This window comes from Cavia porcellus, unplaced genomic scaffold (assembly GCF_034190915.1).
Source record: "Cavia porcellus strain 051 isolate PalLab524CR breed Dunkin Hartley unplaced genomic scaffold, mCavPor4.1 scaffold_10, whole genome shotgun sequence".
NCBI classification, from domain to species: domain Eukaryota; kingdom Metazoa; phylum Chordata; class Mammalia; order Rodentia; family Caviidae; genus Cavia; species Cavia porcellus.
This window is the reverse complement of record NW_026947493.1, coordinates 25679868-25700213: the sequence shown is the minus strand read 5'-3', so window position 1 is coordinate 25700213 and position 20346 is coordinate 25679868. Positions and strand designations below refer to the sequence as shown.

The window sequence follows — 20346 nt, the reverse complement described above, 5'->3', positions numbered from 1 at the left end:
CAAAGGCCCTGTGATGACAAGACTAGAACATTTGAGGAACAGAGTATCACAAGTGACAGGCAGAGTCAAATTTAAGTAGGTTGATGAGGAAGGCTGCAGCCAGAACTTGTGTGGAGATTGGGTATATTTTTTCCTCCACATCCTTGTTCCTAAAGCAATAGCTTCACAGAGCAGCTAAGAACACTTGTTAGCACCTAACGATGTCCCCATGTGAACTGGATTTTGGAACAACCTTGAAGTGTCTCCATGAAGCCGAGCCAGAGGCCTGATTCTGTTCTTTAGTAATGCTTACCCAGATCTCAAGTGGCCTCACACATTCAGACTAGGCTCTAAATTCTACATGTCTACCTTCTCTTCAAAGCCTCAGCTGTGCCAATTCTAAAAAGCAATTGTTCAAAGAAACACAACACAGGCTTGCTACAGTGTACTTGTGGAGGGAGTGTGGGCTGAGGATGTGTAATCTGATAGCTGATGGGAAGCCACGCTCAGATCCTCCAGCCATCCTCCAAGCTGTCCTTCTCTGGCTTCCAATCAGAGTCTGGAGGTGGGATTCCCAGTGGGTTGCCACAAGGTATCACCTAGTGCACAATGAGGACAATAGAAGGGCAAGTGTTTGGGGGATTTAGTTCACAATGTATGGCACACAGCTGTACTCAGCTGTGTGGATTTCTTGAGCATTTAGTGGGTTAACACAGATGGACCCAGTGGTGCTACTCAGCGCTACGCTGGGCTAATCATCCATGGTGCGCCAGCTGCGATCAGGGCTGCATGGTCTCTTGGGCAAACTGTAGGGATGTGGCCAACCTGGGCACAGAGGCAGGGCAGGTACTGAAGTGTGGGTCTCCTGGGTGCCAGACTTTTCCACCAGACCACAGTATCTTTCAAAATCAACTTAAACCTTATCATGAAATAATACAGCTTCATTCAAAATTATTTAGAGAACAAGAGTTTTACAAAAAGCAGATGAAAATCATAGAGTAGAAAGTGCCTAAATTATGCTTGTTGTCACCTCTCCCTTCGGGGAGGGCTTTGCAGGGGGCTGTCCCTGGCCCAGGTGTGGGACAGGGACCCTGGCAGTGCTGCCAGCTCACCTCTCCTGGGGCTTCTGTCACAGCAACTCAAAGACGCTCTCAGCCCTGGGACCTGGGAGATGTGTGATTAATAGCTTTGAAACTTCTAAAGAGAACGTATTTAGGCCTTTTGGATGGAGACAAGGTGGGGAATGAAGTAAGAGTCCAATGACACTTTAAAGACCTGAGCTAGTAACCTCTCTATGAGCCAATATATTTATTTTTGTCTTTTCTTTATTTCTTCCTTCACCAAGCTTCAGCTGAGCTTTTGTCATTTGCAAGTGAAATAATTTTTAGCAGATTCCTAGATAACCACCATACCCATTGTGCATTTATGCACCCAGTCCTTTGTTTATTAATTCTCTCTTTTAAAATGAAAAAAAATCTTCATGAACACATTTTATTGCTTCTTTTTTTTCCTGATTCTGTTACACAGTTTACTGCCAGTGGTTAGCAGCTGGATGTTTCCTAGAAAGGATGAAGAACTGCTGCTACTGCCCCTCTCTGCCAGCCCCTGCCCCCCAGGGAGGGATCTCCAGGGGTAGGAATCTCCCCCGTGATACTGGCCGAATGTGAGCTCCTTCTGCCCTGCTGGGCTGGAAACCTCGCTTTGATAGAGAGTGGCCTTAGGTCCACTTGGACTCCTGCCTGATCTTTCAAAGTACTTTCCATTTAAAGTCTCCAAACTCAGCATTTTCCATAAACATCTTAAGACTTTTTTTTTAGTGGAATGGAATAAAGGATGGGCATATTGTTTATGACTGGTGATCAAGAGACACACAACACAAAGAATAGTTTTAGGAACTAAAGAAGAAATGCACAGAATACATGCCTGTTTGGAGTATAGACAGAAGTTTAAACGGCTAGGATGACCTGCGTGGAATTATACCTGTGATCCTAAGGATTTCCCAAGTTGCAGTGGCCTTGCCTTACAGTTAGGGCGATGGAATAACACCAGTCATAGAGCATTTGCTAGCAATTATGGCATCTGCTTGCTCTGATTATGGCTCAAAAACAACAGCGAAGTTTATTTTGCTAATCTCTTGCCTAGATTTTTGAATTGTTTTTATTACCTTAAAGATAAACCAGGAAGAAAAATCCACCATGGGGGAGGGGGACTTCAATTGTCTTTGCATGTGGACGCCATGCTTAATTGAATAAAAACCAAAGCAGACCTCGGTGGAGACTCTCATGGGGGACTGTGTTAACAGTGATGAGCCACAGGTCAGAAAACAAACATGGGCTTGGAAACTGAGGGTGTGAGTTACATCCACTACTTCATATTCTGCTAGGTGACCCGGAGCAAACCACTTCATCTACTTGGAGTCTAACTTCCCTTCTGCCTATGGACAAGCATAATGTTTGTCCTGCCCACATTAAAGGGAATGAGGAAGGGCAAAGACGATCACATGCTTTATAACTTTTGCATGCCTTATAAATATGTCTATAATGCCATTTAATCGGAGTAATTGTCTCCAGAGTTTTTGGAATACTCTGAGCACTAAGGATTAGGTCACAGATTCCTAGTTGCCTGAAACCTTTCTGTTAGACAACAGGGATGAAAACCTTTATCACAATAAGCAACAATGCCTGAGTCTTCAGGTCAATTAGACAGATGGGTAAAGGGTGACAATAACATACACAGAGCTGCCATTTTTGAGCCCTTCACTGTCTTGAATGCTGGTCCAAATCCTCCACAGGTATTAATAATTCTGTAATAATCACAGCAGTCATAGGAGGAAGGACAAAGGAGACCGAAGAGTGGAGCAACGAAGTATCTTGCCCTCAAACTCAGCTAGCAAGCAGCCCAGGTGGCCTGGACAGGCAGGCTGGCTCCAGGGCCTGTACTTCGGAGCCTCTGCTCTGTGTGGCCTCTCACTTCCCACACTCCCCAAGCAGTTCCTGTGTGGGCTTTACTTTTCTAAGTGCTTACATTTACTAACCTGTATAGTACTTGAAGCATTCTTAGATTAGTGCTATCATTTAGTTAAGAGAAGAAAAAGGAGGCTCTGTCATATCAGTCCACCTTACACTGCTGTGACAAACTAGCTGAAGCAGGCAATTTATAGAGATAGAAGTTGGGGAGTTGGGGAGTTGGTGGTGGCATGGGCCCAGCATGTGGCGAGGGCTTTCTTGCTGCACCATGGCATGGTAGAGGCCATCACATGCTAGGCAGGGTCAGAACACTGGCTTGGTCTCTCTTCCTCTTCTCATAAAGCCACTAATGCCAGCATCAGGGTCCCACACACATGACCTCACCTAATCTTAAACATCTCCCAAATTTGGAGATCTCCCATCTCCAAATATTGATAGATGCATTTGAAGATTAATTTTCCAACACATGAACTTATGGGGGACATATTCAAACCAAATTTGATTTTCAGATAGATGAAAACAACTTTTCATTGTAAGTGTTCCACTGTTTGTTTACTGGGGATTAAATTTAAAATTTACTGGGGATCCTATATTTTCCTGGCAACCTGATCCCTGGATACTAAAATGGGAACTGATCCAGTTCCTGTTGCTAAGAGAAATATAGAAAAAGGTGACCCTACCACTATGGTTATTTTTGCATATCACATTTGTTTTCAATTATTCTTCTAGTTCAATTAAATTCAGAAGCTATATGCATGAAAAGACTCAGTACTATATTCATATCTTAAAATAGCACTTCTATACACCTTTCACAAAGATTAGATTATCTAAATAGGCTCTCTTGATAATCTGATAAAAATGTGCTCATTTAATTAGTAAGAAACCTCAGCCTTAGAACCATTAAATAATATGTCTAAAGGCACCAAGTAAGCATCACATTTTAGCCTCTCGTGAATATGATACTGCAAAATCAGGTTTTAAAATGAAGAAATCACTTGTCAAAGTAACAATTTGGGCCTACCCAATTTCCATTGATGCAAAATATACTCTAAAACTTAAGGGACAGTAACGTGGAACAGTAAAATCAGTCAGTGTTGAAAATGGGCAAAACTTTTAGGGAACTCATTTTCAAAATCACTGTTAAATGTAGCAGTAGGATCTTTACACATACTTGCTGTATTGAAGGGCACCAGTGATGTTTCTACAGTGCTACATTTTTATTTGTATACTTTATAGTTTCTCTTTGTCAAGTTTTAGTCAGATACTTTGATAAAAACTGGACCATTCCAGAAATAAACACAAAGTAAAATTCATATTATGAAAACAAGAAAACTGAGACTCTGGGAATTAAAAGAATTACTTGCAGTTCTACTTCCAGCTAGATAGTGATGGTGTTTACCCCATATCCAAGTCAAACTCACATGACACATTCATGACATACATAGTCCCCTGCTTCTTACCATGCTCCTTAATGTGTGCTATTGCAAACATTACTAGCTGATCATGGAGCTCTTTCCTCTGAGTGTAGAACTCACTCAGAATCTTTCTATATACATACCATTTTGGGCAGCCACTGTTGGCTAATTGTAGCTGACATTCATTGTCCTATCTATTGCCTCCTCCTGCTCAACATCCTCCTCTTAATGGAGGCAGTGACAACTCTGCCTAGTCAAATTGTGCACGTCAGGTGATTAGCACTGCTTTAAGAGCACTTCTGGGTAAGTCCTAGAAATGGAATTTACCAGAGATATACAGGCTCAGAGTTTGCAGCTAACCTCCCACTTATGAAAATACTGACAAGGTACCTTGAGATCAACCTGGAGCTCTCTGCCACCAAGCCAGTTATGGAGCTATCTTTTCCAGAGTCAAGAGTGGCTGAGATGGTCTGCTTCCTCACACAGGAAGAAAAACACAGTATGCTCGATGCCAGCCCAAGGCCTCAGGCGGTCTCCTCTTGGAGGACGACTGCATGGCCCACAGAGCTCTCTCACACATGGGCTGGCTCGGGGCAGGGGGATGGTGGCACAGATCCCAGAGGGCCGTCCACCCTGCTTCCCGGTCTGCACACCCAGCTCAGTTGCTTCACCTCTTTGTGCCCCCAGCTTCCTCCTCCCCCTGCCCAGGCTCCCTCTACTCCAGCCAACAGGGAATGAGGCTTTTCTTTTTCTCTCTCTCTGGAGAAGAATTTCAGTGCTGCAGGGACACACCCAAGACATTGCTAGGAAAGTTCAGGAGGAGACCATGAACTGGGCGAGGTATAAACAAAATCAAAGCAGGAGGGGAAAAAAAAGAAACCATTACTCTTTAAATTTACCTATTTCTAAGAGAATAAGACTTATAGATTTCATGAGTAGGTTTCTAAGAGAATAAGACTTATAGATTTCATGAGTAGGTCTCCCAAATTGTACAAATTCCACTTTGCCTCAAGTCTATTTATCAGGGTCAAAACATACCTTGAAAGAAGGGAAATAAATATGCAGAGTCCACAGACAAGGCAGGACAGAAAGGAGCGTGGGAAGGTGCTCACAGTGCAGAGTTCATTGGCAGGACACCCGCCGGAGCATGAGGGCACAGATTCTCAGGCGAGACTAGCAGGCAAGCTTGGAAAGAATCAGTGCTACACAAGGGTGATTAAAATATATGGTGGGTGTTTAAACTAAACAAAATTATGACAGTAAAATGTGTATTGCCATCAATCCCCTCAAAATACGCCCCTTGCCTTTGAACACATGCATCCTATCATGTCTTGCAGTTCTGAAGCAGTTCTCAAAATCCTCTCTCCTGAGTGTTTTTAGATATATGATAAAAAAAATACAGTGAATACTGCTGCCTTCTGATTGAAAGGCAGCCTTGTGAAAACACGAAGGGGTGTCCTGGTCCACTCTGTTCCCCGGATCCAGTACTATGTGACTTCTGGTTCTTCCCTCAAGTCAAAATGACCATAAAAGGGAACCAGTTTGCATCAGTTCAGGACACTGAGGCAGCCACAATAGTACAACTAAAGACACCAGTGAAAGAGGACTTTCAGAACTGCTTCAGAAAGGGACCAGAATGATGGGATAAATGTGTTCCAGTTAAGGGGGAGTATTTGGAAGGGAGTTAACTGCAATTTGTCTTTAACTGTAATAAAATATTTATCATATTTTAAAATCATACCTCATACACTAATTTGAGGAGTGAGAGGTAGGTCCCTAGAGTCTGACTTGGATTGGCATTAAGAATGTAGATTCTAAATTCAATCATGGTGTTGGAAAAACTGGCTATTCATACACAGAAGTTTGAGTCTAGTCCCATATGTTAGAATGGAAATACTTAACTTTCTGGAAGATAAAATAGGTAAAACTCTTGAAGACATATGAAAGGCAAAAATGTTTTGAGTGGATGCCAATGACCCAAGAAATCGTGCCAATAATCAGCAAATGGAGTCGTACCAAGTTGAAAATCTTCTGTACAGTAAAAGAAACAACCAAGTGAAGACAACCTACAGAGTGGGGTAAAATTTGCCAGCTTGGACAGAGGATTAATATCTAGAACATATAAAGAACCAAATAATATTAGCTCTCAAAAGAAATGACCCTAGCAAAATATGGCCACCTGAAATGAACAGATACTTCTCAGAAAAAGTGCAACTAGCCAATAGGGGAGAAATGTTCGACATCTCTGGTCATTAGAGAAATGCAAATTAAAACAATATTGAGATTCTATCATACTCCAGAAAGAATGGAAGTCATCGAGAAAGCAAATAACGAATGCTAACAAAGCTACAGATGGAGAAAGGAATCCTTCTACATCACTGGTGGGATTGTAAACTAGCATAAGCAACTACAGAGGTCAACTGTAGAGAGATTGCTCAAAAACTAAAAACAGGATTCCATTTGACACAGTTATTCTCCTTCCAGTTGTATTCCCAAAGATTTAGACATAATACTACGGTTATACATGCCTAAATATGTTTATAGCAGCACAAATCAAAATGGCTAAGTCTTGGACACAGCCTACATGGCCATCAACAGACAAATGGATAAAGAAAATGTGGTGTTTACAGGCGATGAGTACTACTCTGTGGTAAAGAAGAATAAATTTGTGTCTTTTATAGGAAAATGGACACACCTTGGAACCACGTTAAATGAAATAAATCAGATGCACATCTTAAATATCACATGATTTCTCTTATAAGAGAAAGCCAAAATATAAATAAAGAGCAAAATAAAAGAATGGGAAGGGAATTAGGGGATGCACGGAGGAGGAGAAAGGGAAGGGAAAAGAGATGTGTTATGTACATGTACCAATCCTTCAAAAGGAATGTAATCATTATGTATTAAAGACACGTACTGATAAAAAATAAAATAAATACAACATAAAATTTCTCTTGAAGGGAATTTGGGAGACTATTTGTTAAATGAATAAACAGTATAGAGCCACCTTGGAAGCAATCTGAACACTAGCAATAAATCATGAAAAATATAAAGACAGGCTTCCTAATGAGATGAGGCTTCTGACTCTATTATTTGATCTAAGAAGCTGATTTTGATTGAACAAAGAGAAAGAATTTGTTGCAATGGTCTAGTCGCAATGCATATTAAAAGTGTGAATTTCAACTAACATTAGATAGGCAAAAATAAGTTTCCTGCCTTTTGTGACCATTTGGTAAGAGGTGGTTGCCAAGGCAGGGTGCACCTACAGTTTCTCACCTGTGTTCCAGCTCCAGCCGAGAACCCTGGGGGCGAGGCTCATGGGTGACTCTATGGCCAGCGGCAGAACTCCTCTGTGCTCACATGGCATGTGCGCATGGCTCCCTGGCAGCAGAGGTAAAGTCCTCAGCCCCTGTCCCACAGGCCGTCCACAGCATGGCTGCGAGTTTGGGTAAAGCATGTACCTAAAAGACATTATAAATGTCCTCATGGGACGCATACATAATTCCAGAACTCTAGGAGGCTGAGGCAAGAGAATTATAAGATGCAGCCCAGCTTTGGCAACTTAGAAATTTAACAAGACCTTATCTCAAAATAAAAAATAAAAAGGGCTGGGGATGCAGCTCAGTGCTAAGGATCTGGGTTCAAACCCTTGTGTCACTATCTAACCAATTAAATAAATAAATAAATTCAACATAGGTGCTGTGTTGCCTTTTGTGCCCTAGCTGTGGAGTTGCACATGGCCCGGGAAGCCAACAGAGACAGCCCTGACCCTGTGAGACCCCTGAGGAGAGAGGGCTTACTGGGTGCCTTCTCAAAAGCTGGATACTGTAGCATCCCACATATGCCCGCAGTTTCCACAGCCTGTATCGGGAACAACACTGGACAGGGTTGCTAAAGGCAAGCTTACTACACCTGGCAGAGATCACTGGATAATAGGTTATAAGTTTTCAATAATTATAAATTAGATTAGCCCTGTTTTGAGGCAAGTGCTGTTTTGGCTTCCAAGGCTTGCCTGGGATCTATTTTTCAGTGACTTCTATACTGGAACCCTGTGCACCAAGATTAAATGGAACGTCAGTGAATAGGTTAATTCCCTCAACCAAATACCTACAGAGTGCCTGCTGAGCACGAAGCTCAGTCCTTGGCCCTAGAGCTACCCTTATCTAACAGCAGCTGCCCCAGGAAGGCTGTACACCCACCCACCAGAGCAATTAGAATTCTCACAAGCAAGATCCGAGTGTGCCATGAGGACTTGAGCAAACCAGGAAGTGCTTGGACATGTTATTAAACTGTGCAATGGGGAGCAGGGGATATCCAGAGAAACGGGCATGGGAGGGGCCTGAGAGGGAGTGACAGAGAACCACGTGTGCAAAGGCTGTAGACAGGGACATGACAGAGAACTGCACACGCCAAACCCCTGCTAACTGTGATTCACTGGCTCATGCTTGACTACAGGGAGAAAGGCTTAGGCATTCAAAACCAAATTATTTCTTCTTTCAGTCTGAGATAAATATAAGCAAATTTTTTGTTTTCCAGATACCCAAAGTATCACAGTAAAGTAGTAGAACCTGGTTTAGAACAAAACTTGCTTTATATCTTTTTATTATTATTATTTCTTTTATTTTAAAGAGGATAAAACCAAGGAAAATAAAACAGAATAAAACCAATCAAAAGAAACCAGTATAATTGATAGAGGGCTTCAAAACATTATGAGACCAACAATAGTTACTATATTACCTATTGCTGTCTTCAAAATAGCTGCAGATACCTTCCGACATAGTAAAAATCAAACAGAATAGAATAGAATGGAAACAATAAAAACAAAACAGTGAATGTAATAAAGGTCTTCAAACCAAATGGCTACCATAATATATCTTGCTATCTTTGAAATGGCTGCTCATACCATCAGATATAACAAAATCAAGCTATTTTATTTTATTTCATTTTATTTTAAAGAGAATAAAACCCAACCCAACAAAACAATGAAAGTGATATAGGACCCTAAAACAAGACAGTAATGAATCAACAATGGCTGCCACCTTCAGAAGGATATCTCCCCTAAAAGCCACATTGTATACTGCTAGCCTCTGAACAGATGAACACCAAAGCACCACAAGCATCCGATTGCATTTCACCTAAATAGCTATCATCATAGCCTGTATTTCTCCAGATCAGCTGGCTGCTTATGAGGGTGGGGGGTGGGGTGGTATTTCTTGTTTTCCAGCCCCTGTGCGGGGAGGGGCTGGAGTCTGGCTGCCCCTACTTCGTCCATGTGGGGTTGGGGGGCTTGCTTCTTGGTGGGACCGTGTTCTCTCACCCTGCAGTCCATGAGTGTCTTATATCTTATAGAATAGGAAAAACATCAGAATTAGTACAAAAATATTCAACTGAGGAGTTAATCACTAAAAGCTCTGGTTACTTTTACTGCATGAATGGAACAGAGACCCTCAAGGTATATTTTGAAGTAGGTATTGTCATCTCATGACTGTTAACACCATAGCCATCACTGTCTCCTGGAAAGCAGTCATAAGGGACACTCAGCTATTTACAGAAACAGCCAACTCTATTCTTTTTCTGTGCTCTGAAATTAACTGACATAAAAATTGCAAATGAACACAAGCAAAACCCTGCGACGGTCCCTTTAAGATATACCTGGAAGAGTTTAGTTAGAAGTTACTCAAGGCTCCAGAACTGATGTTTGGTGTTCCACAGTCAGAGGCAGAGCGTGTGTGTGTGTGTGTGTGTGTGTGTGTGTGTTTTCTGCATTCCCATTTGGTTGGAGCAGTGACTCACCATCACCTGCAAAGCTAGACATGTAGATCTGCCTTGGGTGCCAGCAAGTCAGGGTACCAGTTGGCTGGGATTTAAAATGAACAGGGTAGAAATGTTTCATTTACAGATTTAATTAAACATGAAAGCTGCCAGGATGGAAAACACGTCTCCTAGCCACCACACACAACTTTTTAAGACATCTCCAGACTTTCGTCCCAAGGAAGCTATGTACATTGGATAACTAAGTTTTGATAATTGGTATGAAGTGTTGATTTGTTCAAAATTAGAAAATCTGTTTCCCGAGGACTGATACAAGCAAAAGTCCCAAGCTTTGCTCATCTACCCCTCTGAAAGAGACATCTTGAATGTCATTCACATAAAGTCCATCTCTCGTGCCCACTTGTCTTTGGCTTCCCCAATGTACAATAGAGGAAAGCTCATAAAAACACAGGTCCTGAGGCTTCCAAGAACCTGATTATTATGAACAACTGTACACTGGCCTCCTGTGGCCTCCCAAGATAACTCCTCTCTCCAGCCCAGTTGCCAGAGCTCCTTCAGCCAAGAAACCTGACTCTATTTTCATAATGCTCCAGGCATGCATAACAAACAGCAGCTCTTTCCACCCCTATATTTTAGAGGAGATCCCATCATCCCACTGGAAAGTTAGAGTTTCATCTCTTTGTCTTGGTGCAGTAGAGCAGCTAGAGACAAAATAACAGGGTAAACTCATACATCACCTTTCTGGAAATAAGGGAAACTGAATAATTGATGTGAGTTCTAACTTTTAGAACTATCTGTTTATGAAGGATATATAAGCGTATTCAGTGAGTTCTACACAGGATGCATAATTTATAGTATTATTTATAATGGTCACCCAAGGAGTCATATACAAAAAAGTGCAGGAAATTTGTCTGTATACTTAGACCTACAGAATCCAGCTGAGAGACTAAATCCCATGGCAATAACCTGCATGACTTCCTCTGAAAACCTAGAGCCCATGACAATGACTCATACAAGTCTGTTTCACAGATCTGGACCCAAGGTCAATGGTGGAAGCTAGAAAGTCACATGCTGGTGCAGTGAAGGATCTGTGCCAGCAGCCTGCGGGTTCCGCACTGGAGCCAGGAAGTGACACTCAAAATAAGGACCGGAGCGCCTCTGAAAAGTACCACAGCCATCCTCAGTGACAGTGAGGTCCCAAGCTCTTCCTATAATGAGAATAGCTGAGTTCATATCAGGAAGCCAGCGAGACAAGCTTCTCCTGGAGACTGAACAGCACACACTTCCCATCCAGATCTAGGAAGCGATGCTCAAAGTAAGGACCAGAGCTTCCCCAAAGTGAACCACAGCCCTTCTCAGCAACAAAGTCCCAACCTCCTACATGGATAACAGCCAAGTTCATATCAAGAAGCCAGCATGACAAGGTCCTCCAGGAAAGTCAATGGTTCCAAACTACAGCAACCCTTAGGAGAATCCACAGTGTTACTCTTGGTCTCCAGGTCTTCTTCTTATGCTGGCAACTTTCCTCAGGTGGACCCTACCATGCTGAGTCAGTTCGGCTGGTGTTTAAGTTGACCACCAGTTTTTAATCCAACATAGATACCAAGAAAAGAGGGAGCACATTTTATTGTGTAGGAATCAATAAGTATCTTTTCTAATAAAAAAAAGACTTTGATTAGAGTTTGCAGCTTCTTTTTTTTTTTTTTTTTTTGTCTTTTTCATTTTTATCGGTACTGGGGATCGAACTCACGACTACCTGCTTGCAAGACAGGCGCTTATGCCCCTGAGCTTAAGGGGTTGTTCAGGCTCATATTGTTCAACAGATTGTATTACCAAATCCCCTTTGATCTGGGAAACTGTTTCTCTGGCTTTAGTCACTGAGTGCTGGTAGGGGTCCAACCCACTCAGCAGCTCACCTGGGGAAGGTGTGACCAGCCCCCAATCCTCCACATCCCACCAGTGATTGGTCTAAGGAATTTAATGTCAGCACCGGGCAAGGAATGTGTCGCTGGGAGCTGGTGCTCAAGGCTCCCCACAGACTCGGGATGAAACTGGGAGGAAGTAGGCCTGGGGGCTGCCTTCCCACCTGCCTCTGGCCGTGGGAAGAAGGAGGAAGAAGAAACTGAATTCACATTCACAAGCAGACAAAACAGAGAAGAAAGAGGGTGCTGAGTCTCCCCTCTGACACTGTTCATTCAGCTCTTCATGAGCTCCCCCGAGATTCTCCCAATGGATCAGCTCCTTTGCTTATAGTAGTTCAGGGTGGATTTCTGTCACTTCCTGGTTAATTCTGGCTCTAGTTGTACTAAGAGTTCCCTTGTACAGCGGCCTGCATTGAGTAGGCACCTAATGTATGGAGATGAACTAAAGGGTTACTGTTTTTATTTTCTAGCAAATGAACTTTAGAAAGCCTTACAGGGAATTCTAAATTGGATGACCACCTGCATTTTATCGTTATTAATAGAAATACTATCTCAGGTCTACTTATACTTTAAGAGGTTGAAGATTTAGAGTTGCACTGTCCAGTGGAAATATGACTTAGTCACATACATAATTCTAAATCTTCTAGTAGCTATGTTTTTAAAGGTAAAAAGAAACCATTAAAATAAATTTTCTTTACCTAATATATAAGCATTATCATTTATATAGCCATTGATATAAACATTAACAGAATGTTTCTATACTTCCCTAAAAAAACAAACAACAACAACAAAAACACAGATTGAACATCTGTAATCAAAAAAATCCAAAATCTGAAACATATCAAACTCCAAAATATTTCAGGCATCATGCTGACTCATGTGGGATTTGGGGTTTTTGCCTAGTGATGCTCGGCCATTAACGTCTATGCAAATACTACGAAATCTGAAAAACTCCAAAATCTGTAATACTTTGGTCAGAAGTATTTTGGATCAGTGGCACTTAGCTAGTATTAAGTCTTCAGAATCCAGGAGGCATTAGTACCTAAATTTGGACTATCTATAATTTAATGCTCAATAGCCACACATTGCCGGTGACCACCCTCCTGGGTGGCACTGGATCTTGGTTCCACCACTGACTACTTCTATGACTTTGGGGTCCTATTTTATTGGTGTGTGCAGAGTGGGATACCAATCATTCCTCCATCGAAGGGGGATAAGGAACTGAAGATGAGCAGGTGAGCTGGCGATGCTGTCTATGAGAGACCACACTCAGGCAAAGCAATGAACAGCTCACTGGTGTGAACCAGAAAGTTATCACAAAGGACTACGAAGACAATGAATAAGTTATCAAGGAAATAAGTAATAATTATGCAAGGGAAGGGGAGAAGGGAGTTATGTAGGGCCTCACACAGGAATCCATGAGTTAATTACCCTGCAGTTTAGCAGTGAAATGGAGCCGGATGCCATCCAGGGTAGATCGAGGTCCAATCTTCCAGGACCCCCATACCTCTCTTCCAGAAGGAAAACATGAAATAAGTACCATGGTGGAAAGTCCTCGATTATAACCCACATGTGAGCAACTGGGGCCAAGTCATTTCTAAGTCTCATTTTGATGAAGTGGTGGCAACAGCTGTTTAGTGTCCTGCATACTTTTCTCAGGCAGCAGCCCATCTGTCCACCCCCTCCAGAGAGAATTAAAGGGAGAAAATGCTTTATTGACAGAAGAAGACGCAGGCCTTGTTGACATTTTTAAAAATAGGCCAGTTCAGGTGCCACAGGGTAACCCCAGCCCATCTTCCCCAGGATCGTGGGGGGCAGACTGGAGCTTGTGAGGTCCTGCAGAGACGTAGCCTGGGTGGTGCCCATCTTGCTGTTGCTACTGCCAAGTGCCAAATTTGTCCTGACTGAGGGCTGGGCACGCTGCTGGCTGTCTTGTTATTCCTTCTGCTTGTTTCTCTTTGAAAGCAAATTGCCTCCCCGGGCTATTTATGACATGTCTTAGACAGCTGGCCTGGCAGCCTCGAGGGTGGTTCAGGGTTTGCCATGCAGTTAAGAAAACCCCAGAAGGTAAGCTGCTTTATTATAGTAGCTAGGAGTTCAGAAAAGAGTTCTTGCCAAACTCAATTCTTACACATGTCAGCTCCTTTCATCCTCCTCAGAACAAAAGTGAGAGAAACTGAGGCTCAGAAAAGTGAAGTCATTTCCTCAAATCCATGCAGCAATTATGTGGTAGATCCCTGGCCCTTCCTGGTTCCCTACACAAAGCTGTATGGGAGCACAGGACTGGAGGAAGCATCATGGGACCATCCATGAAGTCTTTTATAGGGAACAAACTCAAGCAAGGGACGAACTTGGTTGTGTATCTATGGAGACTGGGTATAGATTTTCCATATTGTTCCTCAGTCAGCTCCAAAAATGACAGATGAGGCTGCAGAAATATGCACGCCAGGAGCGTGGGGAGCACGTTCCTGGGAACAGAGTCTGGAGGAAGGGAGTGAGGCATCTGGACTCTCTCTATTGTGCCAGATGCTGAATCCATCAATGGATGCCTTCAGGAGAGTTTGTAAAAGTGCAGGATCATACTGCTGAGACAAGGATTTGAACAAGAAATACAACACAAACCCAGGTAGCACTATGTATTCTCAGAAGGTTGCGCTTCCACCTGCAGCAGTCATTGGGGTTTACATCTGGTAGCATCCCCCCCAGATCTGCACTCAAACCCTTGGATGGCCAGCCCATTCCCAGCCGCCAGTGGCTCCGGTGTACACCCTACACTGCCCTTGCAAAGACCACACCTGCCTCTCACCAGGGAAGTTAACACACTTTCTGGCCTTGCCACACTGGATAATATCTGTCACTCTCTCCTCAAGCCTGTGCCCCTCTTGTTTTCTGTGACTGCACATGGTAGCAAGCTCCACACTTAGTGGCGTGAAGCAACATGCGCTTCTTATCTCAGGTTCTACAGGTAAGGGAGCCACACACAGCTTACCTCGGTCCTCTACAGAGAAGGCGCCGACTGGAGTCACAGGTCCTGCTAACCGGGAGCTGAATCTGTTTACAGCTCCCTGGAGGACCCCTGGCTGGACCCTGCACCTTGGGAGCTATCAACCTGAGCTCTTCAGTCATCACTGGCTGGTCCCCAAAGCCCACCTTTCTTCCTGGCTACCTGGACCTGGCCGCAGGAGTTTCACTGGGGCGAGCAGACAGAGAACAGCAGAGGAGGCACAGCACAGGCACGGAAGGGACTCTGTCTTGAGCCATGCATTAGCAGGAAGTACCAGGTCCAGCCCACATGAGGGGAGGGCTGAGCCAGGAGGCGGGCTCTGTTGGCTGCCACCTTAGGAGCTGCCCACCACAAAACCACACAGGACCTCTTTACTGAGTACCGGCCCTGATGCTTCCAGGCCCCTGAGGAGGATCAGCCATACTTACCCTAGTATTTACATTTTCCTGCTCGCCTGTCCTTTTTACTGCTCTTAAGGTTGCCCTAAGAGGACTGAGCCATTGTCCTGCCAGTAGACATGAAAAAATCTTAGGTGTCCCTCTCTATTTCATACACACACATTTTCCAGCAATGTAACAAGTTGCTAACTTAGTAAGGCCCCATCTCAAAACACAAAAAATAAAAAAGGGTGAGGGGGTAATTCAGTGCAAAGGTCCTGGATTTAATCACCGGTACTGAAAATGGAGAGGCATGGGACTTGTTGGGTGTAGCATTTGCTTGCCGATACCTGTCTCGTGGTTTTGACTTCATGGGGTTCGCCCTCTGTCAGACCACAAAGGGGTGACGTCATCTCTCCAGCATCCTGTGCTTCTAGGGCTACAGACTGTGTACAGAAGCATTTGTGTCAAGGCTTTTTTCTGTGCTGGCTATTCCTGATGGCATGTGGTTTTGAATGGAAGACTTAAAAGAGATCCCTGCAATGGATCACTCAGTCTTGCCAGTGACCTTAGCCAACACTGATTAAATGTGTACCCTTCCAGGCCACGCCCCCAGCACCCTTAAACGAGGCCATTCCTCCCCATTGCTGAAATCTTTAGTGACCAATTGACAAGCATCATGTCCTCCATTCTCCAAACTCCTTACAAAAGCCTCACTTTCGAGTGTGTGAGAGTTTAGGAGGTGTGTTCTAGATAATTCTAGATAATCTCTGAATCAGAGCACGGATGAGGTCAGGGAGGCTCAAAGAGGCACACGTACTCTTTCCCAATCAGCTAAAGGACACAAACTGAACTGGGACAAGATAAGGATAATGACTACCACTGTTTCCTAGGCTTTTCCTATGTGCCAAGACTTTTACCAGTACCTGCGTGAGCGCTCTGACTTAGTGCTTCTAGGAGCACAGTAATATTGGATGCTATCACTATCCTTGAAATAGAGATGCAAAAAATGACATTCAGGGAATTTAAGAAAATTGACTCTGATCACACAATTAGAGGCAACCCTGGGCTTTATTTTTAGTGTGCATTTTGCTATAATAATATTTTACTGGAGAATTTAATTTCCAAGTATGGGATATTTCAGGGAATGCATTAGGACTATAAACCGATGACTGTGGTCAAGACAAGCTTTTCACTCCGAAGAAAAGCAGCTCATATAAAAATGATTAATCTTACATTAAATTTTGGGTCCATTTGATGGAGAAATCAAGATGAATTTAAAGCCAATCTTGTACGTACTGTTCACTTTGCTGCTATTCAAGCACAGGGAAAATAATGGCAATGCACGAGCTTCTGAAAGTTTTTATTTATGTTTGCGCTGAAAATAATGACGGGAATGAAACTTAGGATTCTGTTTCCCTGGCCTGATTTTTCATCATGCCACTGGAGAGGCAGTTTGGACGTGAGTATTTGTTCTGCAGTGGATGCATGCCCACCTGTTCCCCAAGCTCCCCACATCCCAGCCGCACAGCTCTCGTCTTCCGCCCTCAGTCAGCAGCAGGACTCCAGCCTGGGCTCAGCTGGCTCCCCGGCTGCTGCGGCTGTGTAAGCCGCCTCTCCCAGTGCTCTTCAGTTCACTGGCTGGGCCGCTGAGCTGAACACAAAGCATGAAGGGATTTCGAACCTCAAATGCCAGCATGTCTAAAAGCTGCCGGCCCATGGCTGTGAGGTTAATTGTAGCAGGCTCCTCAGAGTCCTAGCTGGGGCATGAAGCAGGGAGGCTTCCTGAGCCTTCTTCTAGTGGTTTTGAAAGTAGGCTAACAATCAGCATCAGCCAGAATTTCCTACAAGACGCATGTTCCACGGAGCTATCACAGAGCCTCGGATTCAGTCTGTAGGCACAGGCTCAGGACTCTGTTTCCAGAAGCTCCTTGAGGAACCTGACAGCCAGCTGGGAGATGCCCACACTTCTGCAAGTCCCTGCTGCCAAGCAGGACCCTACCTACCTTACAGCCCAAGCTTGCCACCTCTGCTGTTATTGATTCTGAAAATGATGCCCTGTTGCCAGCTGCTGACTCATGAGAAGTAGCTGAAGGATGGCAAGAGGATTTTCTATTTTGTTGGCGAGGTCTCATTTACTTAGCATGTCACTTGTCTAATCCTACTGCCTGTTTCATTTGATTAAACCAAAACATCTTCTTTCCTGGACACTACTATACATTTACATTTCCAACAATAAACACAAGATGGTGGTATCCGTAATCACCTACCATGTGCTTTAGATTTGCTATCTCTAATCTTAGCAACTTGCATGGCACATTGGAAACTGAGGCTCAGAGTGACTCATTAACTTCCCCCCGAATGTACATCTAGAAAACCAAGGCACAAGTTCTAACATCAAGCCCCAAGTTCCTTCCATTCTCTGCAGACAGAATCTAGTATGTAATTTAATTAACCTATTAATGTTTTCATTTCTCCACCTGTGCAAAGAACCAACTCCTAAAGTTGTTGCTTAGATTAAATGACATAATTTATGTGACTCAATTAGCACAGTAATAGTAGACATTTTAATGCTTGTCTGATACACCAGTGCGTCCTCAGTATGTCTTAGAAAAATGCTTGATTCCTCTAAACAAAAGGTTGAAAATTACTGTCAGTGTGGGTTGCAAGCTTCATGGGCCGCTCTGCAATCCTCAGAGTTTATTAGCATGCAGAGATTACCAGAGCTCCCCAATAAAGAATCTCCCAGATAGAATTTTATTAATATTTCATTCTTCTGGGGGGACAAAAGCCTTTGCTGGCAGATTTGAGCAGAATTGCTCCATCAGTCCTGGCCTCTGCTTGTGCTTGCAAAAAGCTCGACCCAAAAGATGAACTTACTGTGGGATTTGCTTTGATACTGGTTGTTAATCCTGTGGCCCGGTTTGACATGGTGTCTTAGCAACACCCTGTCCTTTCCCCCTCTTCATTATTGTGCTTCTAACAACACTTCCTCTCTTTTGCTCTCTCTAGGCCCTGGCTTTCAAGGTCCCTGAGTCTCCCGTATGCGGAGGAGCACAGCCCCTGATGCCCCGCGTACATGTTTATGTTAATAGTGCCGGGAGAACAGGCTGCTCTGGGGCTTCTTCCCAACTGCCACATGAATCAATCAGGACAGAAAGAAGTTACTATTTCCACAGACACTGCTGCTGTAGCGCAGCAAGTTTGGTGAGGCGTGGAGGCGAACCCCTGCCCCAGGACCAGCCTTGCAGGCTGACTCCCTCCCTCCTCCACTGCCCAGTGAGGTTTCGCAACACGAGGACACAAGTTTCAGGGACACAGCATTCCCAAGTCACAAAGGTACTTGAAATCATCCAGTATGCAATCAAAGACAAGCACTGTGTGAAGATCCATGCCAGGGCCTTTTGCGCAGCGGCTCTGCAGCGGCAGTTTGGAAAACAGGCCCCGAACGGTGTTTACAGCCTTCCCTATGTGCCTCCGGTGCAGCCAGAGCTGGGAAGCATGGTAAGCCACACAGCCTCACAGCCTGAGGCATGGAGAACCCAGACTTCCATAGATCCCAACGGGAGCGAGACACGGGACACAGCCTTCCCTCTCAGTCTCGGTGTCACCAGGTTGTCACTGCATTCTGGAGCTTCCCATAGAACTGTGTGTCCAGATCACTTTGAAGATACATGCTTTGTCTGTCTCACCAGGATGCGCTGATTCAGAATCTCTTGATGAACTTACCCTAAGCAAAGGACATTAGTTAGCCTGGTGAAAAGAATACCAGGTTTAGAGTTAGAAAAAGTGAGGCCTGGCAAATCTGGGATCCATTGGATACAAACTGGATTTGACTTGACCCCAAAGTTTCATATCCTGCCAGCTTGGTGCCCAGCTGAAAGGTGGATAAACACTGGAGAGGTGAGATTTTCTGAGAAGCAATGATGTTAGGGCTGCATCCTTGAAGGTCTTGGTTCTTATTTATGGAGGAGGTTCAGTCTCATCGGACTGGGGTTGGTACCAGCAGAGCAGGTTGTCATGAAGCCAGTCAACTTCCTAAGGTCATTGCCTTTTCCTCTCTTGCCCTGTGACCTCTCTTGCACACATCACTTTCCCCTGTTACCTGTGTTCTGCAGTGTGGTATCCTCTGCTCTGTGTGGTGTGCAGTCCTCATCAGATGCATTTGCACCCTCTTAAACATTACCTTCAGAACTACAACCTAAATAAACCATTTCTGTATAAAGCATCCTGCCTCAGATATTTTGTCATAGTAATTCAAAACCAACTCAGAAGCTGTAGCTCTTGGAAACAGTTATGCAATCTCTCAGTTTCTGCTCCTTCACTTGCAGAAGACACAGCTATCAGTTACTCATCTATCAGTTCTCTAATTCAGATGACATTTTATCCACGGGATGTTCTGGCTGAGTTCCCAGCCCAGGGTCGTTACTAACCTGCCCATGATGCATCCTGGGACTCCTGTCTTTCTGTTTTGTGACACTGATCAAGTAGCATGAGGCTTAGTACATGTTTTAGAATGAGCTACCTGCAAAGGTGATTAATAGATAAGCGCTGGATTTTTCACACTCTGTCTGCACCAGGGTTAGGCTCCTGTGAGGTGGGTGGGCTGCCCTGTCCACTGCTACACAGTCTAGTGTGGTGCTGCCCCTCTGTCAATGCGCACTGACCAAACTAATGGCTGAACAAGTAAAGGGGATATATAAAGTAACCAACACTTAGATACGTCAAAATGCTAATTATAATTCTGTTTACAAGGTCAAATCTCTTCCCCAAAGATACAATGATTACAGAACTAAGCTTGAACAGGCTTTGCAGGCCTTGGTTTTATTTCAACACATTTATCTGCCTGAAAGTTTTCACACAGGGGCAGGAATCTAGGAAAAGTGACAGGCTACCTTTCCCAGGACAGTG

The 20346-nt window shown here is 43.9% G+C and overlaps 1 long non-coding RNA gene across 1 annotated transcript in view; it reads left to right on the top strand.

Moving 5' to 3' along the window:
- LOC106025797 (uncharacterized) overlaps window positions 1-19663 on the top strand; it is a 72113-nt gene extending 52450 nt beyond the window's left edge. Inside the window, exon 3 of the long non-coding RNA XR_010050097.1 lies at window positions 18448-19663. This is a non-coding gene — a long non-coding RNA (uncharacterized LOC106025797). The remainder of the gene's footprint in view (window positions 1-18447) is intronic.
- The last annotated feature ends 683 nt before the right edge of the window (window positions 19664-20346 follow it).